The sequence below is a fragment of the Triticum dicoccoides genome, chromosome 1B (assembly GCF_002162155.2).
Source record: "Triticum dicoccoides isolate Atlit2015 ecotype Zavitan chromosome 1B, WEW_v2.0, whole genome shotgun sequence".
Lineage (NCBI taxonomy): Eukaryota > Viridiplantae > Streptophyta > Magnoliopsida > Poales > Poaceae > Triticum > Triticum dicoccoides.
In genome coordinates, this window is record NC_041381.1 from 149,605,730 (window position 1) to 149,612,184 (window position 6,455).

Sequence of the window (6,455 nt, forward strand, 5' to 3'; positions counted from 1 at the left end):
GAGGAGAGTGGAGGCTGCTCAACACCACGCTGCAGCTCAGGAGGCGATAGCCGCTGCATCACAGTATGACCCCAGCTACACCTACGGATATCCGCCAGGCTATCCCTGGCAATAGACCAACTTAGGCCAAAAGCCTAAGCTTGGGGGAGTACGTATTTCTCACTGACATTACATTCATGTTCACACACACTCATTACTAGATGTCGGTGCTCATACTCTTTCACTGTAATATCCATGCTAGTTTATTTTCTTTTTCCTGCTTTCTTCTTGTGTGTTTAATAAACCTTAAGAAAAAACCAAAAAAAATTGTAGTAGTTTATTTCTTTGCTGTAGTAATTAAAAAGGAAAACCCAAAAATATTTCCCGTTCTTCTTTTGCTTGTTGGGAGCTTTCCCGTGTAAATAGTTTTAGTTTCCTTTCTTTGGGGTCGAGAAGACTATATTGAAAATGCTTAGTGGCTCTTATATGCATGATTGTTTATTTACCTTAGAGCCCATATTACTTGTCTTCTCTCTTGAGTTGAATGCTTGCAGATTCCAGCTTAGTCCAATGCACGTGCACTCTTATTATTATTCACATCGTTTGGTCGTGCAAGTGAAAGGCAATAATGATGATATATGATGGACTTATTGAGATGAGAAAAGATGGTATGAACTCGACCTCTCTTGTTTTTGTAAATATGATGATTCATCATTCCTGAGTCAGCTATTATGAAGTAAGCATATTTGCAATGACACTTAGAGATTATAGTTTCTTGTGCCATGCTTGATTAGCTATGATTTATAATGGTTTACCTTGCGTGCCAACATGTTATTAGAATGATTATGATGTGGTATGATGGGATGGTATCCTCCTTTAAATGAATTGAGTGACTAGACTTGGCACATGTTCACGCATGTAGTTGAATCAAATCAACATAGCCTTCATGATATTTATGTTCATGGTATATTATATCCTACTCAGGCTTGCATTCGGTGTAAATTAGTTTTAATGCATGTTTACGACTGTTGTCGCTCTCTCAGTTGGTCGCTTCCCACTCTTTTGCTAGCCTTCACCTCTACTAAGCGGGAATACTGCTTGTGCATCCAAACCCCTTAAACCCCAAAGTTGTTCCATATGAGTCCACTATACCTACCTATATGCGGTATTTACCTGCCGTTCCAAGTAAATTTGTATGTGCCAAACTCTAAACCTTCAAATAAATATTCTGTTTTGCATGCTCAAATAGCTCATATGTCAACTAGGGCTGCCCTTATCTTCCGTGTTAGGCGGGTTATTCTCAAGAGGAGTGGACTCCGCTCCTCATTCATGAGAAAATGGCTGGTCGCCGGGATGCCCAGTCCCATGCTTTATGCAAACTAAAATTAAAATAATTGCAAACAAAACTCCCCCTGGGACCCGTTGAATGTTGGAGGCACTCGTTGTTTCGAGCAAGCCATGGATTGATGCATGTGGAGGAGGGGGAGTATAAACTTTACTATTCTGTTTGTGAACCGCCTATAATTTGTTTGGCATGGAAGATATCGTCATCTCTTAGTTGTCATGTTGACAATGAAAGTATGTCGCTCAAAATATAATTTATCTCTATTTCAAAACCGAGCTCTGGCACCTCTACAAATCCCTGCTTCCCTCTGCGAAGGGCCTATCTATTTATTTTTATGTTGAGTCATCATCCTTCTTATTAAAAAGCACCCGCTGGAGAGCACACTGTCGTTTGCATTCATTATTATTGGTTTATATTAGGTATGACTTGACTGGATCTCTTTTACCATGAATTACAATGTTTAGTCAGTCCTTGATCTTTAAAGGTGCTCTGCATTTATGTTTTGCGGTCTCAGAAAGGGCTAGCGAGATACCATTTTGTTATATCATGTTATGAATATTTTGAGAAAGTGTTGTCATTTGAGTTTTGTTATTATAGCTCGCTAGCTGATTATGCTATTGATATGAGTAATTTTGAGACCTATGTGTTATTGTTAGTATGGTTAGTTCATAATATTTGCTGAAACTTGAATGCTGGCTTTTCATGTTACAACAACAAGAGCAAACAGAGTTTGTAAAAGTTTTTCTTTTTCTCTTTCAGTTTGTCAACTGAGTTGCTTGAGGACAAGCAAGGGTTTAAGCTTGGGGGAGTTGACACGTCTCCATCGTATCTACTTTTCCAAACACTTTTGCCCTTGTTTTGGACTCTAACTTGTATGATTTGAATGGAACTAACCCGGACTGACACTGTTTTCAGCAGAATTGCCATGATGTTGTTTTATGTGCAGAAAATAAAAGTTCTCGGAATGACCTGAAACTCCACAAAACATCTTAGTAAAAATAATAAAAAATCCTCACCAAAGATGAAGACAAGGGGGCCCATACCCTGTCCACGAGGGTAGGGGGCGCCCCCCCTCCTGGGCGCGCCCCCCTACCTCGTGGGCCCCCTGGAGACCCTCCGACGCCAACTCCAACTCCATATATTGGCTTTCGGGGAGAAAAAAATAAGAGAGAAGAAATCATCGTGTTTTACAATACGGAGCCGCCGCCAAGCCCTAATCTCTCTCGGGAGGTTTGATCTGGAGTCCGTTCTGGGCTCCAGAGAGGGGGATTCGTCGCCGTCGTCATCATCAACCATCCTCCATCACCAATTTCATGATGCTCACCGCCGTGCGTGAGTAATTCCATCGTAGGCTTGCTGGACGGTGATGGGTTGGATGAGATTTATCATGTAATCGAGTCAGTTTTGTTAGGGTTTGATCCCTAGTATCCACTATGTTCTGAGATTGATGTTGCTATGACTTTGCTATGCTTAATGCTTGTCACTAGGGCCCGAGTGCCATGATTTCAGATCTGAACCTATTATGTTTTCATGAATATATGTGTGTTCTTGATCCTATCTTGCAAGTCTATAGTCACCTACTATGTGTTATGATCCGGCAACCCCGAAGTGACAATAATCAGGACCACTCCCGGTGATGACCATAGTTTGAGGAGTTCATGTATTCACTATTTGCTAATGCTTTGTTCCGGTTCTCTATTAAAAGGAGGCCTTAATATCCCTTAGTTTCCAATAGGACCCCGCTGCCACGGGAGGGTAGGACAAAAGATGTCATGCAAGTTCTTTTCCATAAGCGCGTATGACTATATTCGGAATACATGCCTACGTTACATTGATGAATTGGAGCTAGTTCTGTGTCACCCTATGTTATGACTATTACATGACGAACCACATCCGACATAATTATCCATCACTGATCCGGTGCCTACGAGTTTTCCATATACTGGTTCTCGCTTATTTAATTTTCCGTTGCTACTGTTACAATCACTACAAAATACCAGAAACATTACTTTTGCTGTCTTTACTTTTGTTACCGTTACCACCACTATCATATTACTTTGCTACTAAACACTTTGCTGCAGATACTAAGTTTCCAGGTGTGGTTGAATTGAAAACTCAGCTGCTAATACTTGAGAATATTCTTTGGCTCCCCTTGTGTCGAATCAATAAATTTGGGTTGAATACTCTACCATCAAAAACTGTTGCGATCCCCTATACTTGTGGGTTATCAGCGGTGGACACCCAAAGAGAGGGAACCATCACAGGATCATAGCGCCAATGAGATCCCTGGAGAACCTGCTAGGTATTGGAGAACATGTGCTCTAGCGCAAACAAGTAGTGACAGACATGCACATCCTCCTTGCTGACACGGTGACGTACCACCTCCGCGGGGTCCTCAAGCCTCTCGACCGTCACTGGCCCACGCGACCGTCACTGGCCCACGCGACCGCCACCAAAGAAGGTTTGGGTCAATGACGGGCTGACTCCTCACCAAGCTGCTCCCCCCGGTAGGTAGCGCCTCCCAGTACCAACCCGGCGGAGCCCAGTCCCGGACATGGCCCATCTGGTCAAGCAGGTGTCCTCCACCGAGTCGACGACGAGGATACGGGATAGGCATCATCGACGTCGATGCGGGAAAAATTGCTTTAACTAAAAAATAACAACAAATGTGACATTTAATTTGACTAGTTCTTACTAAAAATAAACTTACTATAAATAAAAATAAACTAGTACCTAGTTCTTACTAACTAATTAGTACCTGGCATGTTACACAAGACATGCTTTGTGTTGACAAGTAAAGAAAGTGCAGAGAAACATGTTGAGATTACATGGCATGTTACACAAGCCCTGCTTTGCATTTTGTTGAGCAAAGGTTCTTCTATAGCATGTTGGAACAGAGCACTCTCTCTCTCTCACACACACACACACATACATGTTCAAGTAGAGAAATTGGCACCGTCATACCCACCCTGAGTGCAGATACTCCTCCCTAAGTCCTAACACATGGTTCAAGTAGAGGAATTGGCACCGCATAGAGTTGCATCTAAGTCCTAGCAGGTGTCCTCCACCCTGAGTTTCTGAGTTCAGCCTAGGGAGTGGGACTAGACTAGACTAGACGTAACAAATCAACATGACAAACAAAATAAACCCATAGATGAACCCTAACTAATTTGATGCAACTAAAATTTGAAGAACCCTAGGCAGAGGTAGGGGAGGGAGAGGAGCAGGCGTGCTCACCTCGGGTGCCTGCAGTGAGGGAGGGGCAGGCCGCGTAGCGGTCGGGGTCGGGGCTCGGGCGCGTGGCGGAGGGCGGCGTCGAGGTCGGGGTCGGGGGCGGCGTTGAGGTCGAGGTCGGGGCTCGGGCGCGTGGTGGAGAGCGACGGGAGAGCGCGCGGCGGCTGACGGGCGATGGCGGCGGCGACATCGGAGGAGTTGGATTTGGGGGAAGTGGCCGTGGGGAAGAACGAAACCGCGTGGTTAATTCAGAACTAGCAGTAGCTCATTCCACGAAGTGCGCTACTGCTAAGTTAGCTACAACGCATTCCCTGATACGCGATACTGCTATTCCTTTCTCTTTTTTTCCCTTTTCATTTTTTTACATTTTATTTTTTCCTTTCACCTTTTTCTATTTCTTTCATTTTCATTTACTTTTCTACTTGCTTTCCATTTAATTTTATTTCCTTTAGCAGTAGCGCCTTTCAGCATAAACGCGCTGCTACAAAGCAAGTAGCGGTAGCGCGGTTCGCAGTAGATTGCTACTACTATGTGTAGCCTATCGGCTAAGCCGTGGGAATTTTAGTAGCAGTGCGTTTACCTTCAGGCGCGCTACTGCTACAACTGTATCTGTAGCACGATTTACACCAGCGTGCTACTGCTACTTAGCACCAGCATGCTTTTTAACACGTGCTACTGCTAAAGTTCCGTGTATAAGGTTTTCCCTAGTAGTGGTCCGCCACAGCTTTTATTTAACTAATCTAGAAGAAATATAAAACAATTTAGTACGCATCTCAAATAATAGTAGATAATTGGTATGCATCTCGAATAATAGTAGATAATATATATGCATCTCAAAAGATAAAACTGAATAATGGTAGATAATATGCATCATCAGATATACTCTTGGATACATCATCTCGAATATTATCAAATAATATATATAATTTCGAATACATCATCTCGAATATTATCTAATACATCACTAGCTAGCTAATATAGATCGAATACTATCAAATAATCTACTTCACTCGTGGTTCCTAAGGTGCGGGCCATGGACACCCAAAGAGAAGGAACCATCACAGGATCATAGCTCGGGTGAGATCTCCGAAGAACCTATCAGGTATTGGAGAACCTGATGTCCATAGCAGCCATGTAGTGACAACATGCTCGTCCTCCTCCCTGACACCGTGACTTACCACCTCCGGCGGGGCCGACTGCCTCTGCACCGAAAGTGGCCCACGCGAACGCCATCAAAGGAGCTCTGGGTCGATGACAGGACCCGGGGCCGGGTTCCTCACCAAGCGGCGTTCCCCTGAAGGTAGCACCTCCCAGTGCCAGCCCGGCGGAGCCTACTGCCGGACCTGGCTCCTCTGAATCAGGACGTCGTCGCGAACGGGTCGACGGCGAGGATGCGGGTCGGGCATCATTGACATCGAGAACAAATACTATACGCAAATTTAACATTTTTAAATAATTGGATTGTGATTTCTCATATACAAATTTAAAAAATGATGTCGTTGCATATGTCAAAATTCTATATGCAAAAAAAATATTTTTAAATTCCATATGCAAATTCTATATGCAAACTGTGACATATGTCGATGATCAAATATCGTTGCATTAATATATCTAGCTAGCTAATTCATCTAACATTGTGACAAAAGTATAAGAAACTAATCCATCTAACATTAACTAATATATCTAATTCATCTAACATTGGACATTAATCTAATTAATTAATTCATCTAAAACCTTTGACATTAATCTAATTAATTAATTAATTCATCTAAAACCTTTGTATAAAAACTAAAAACAGAAAAACTAAAAACTAAAAATATAACATCTAAGTGTGTGTGTGTGTGTGTGTACTTGTACATGTGTGTGTTTTTGCGGCTTGGGAGGGCGGCCGGCCATG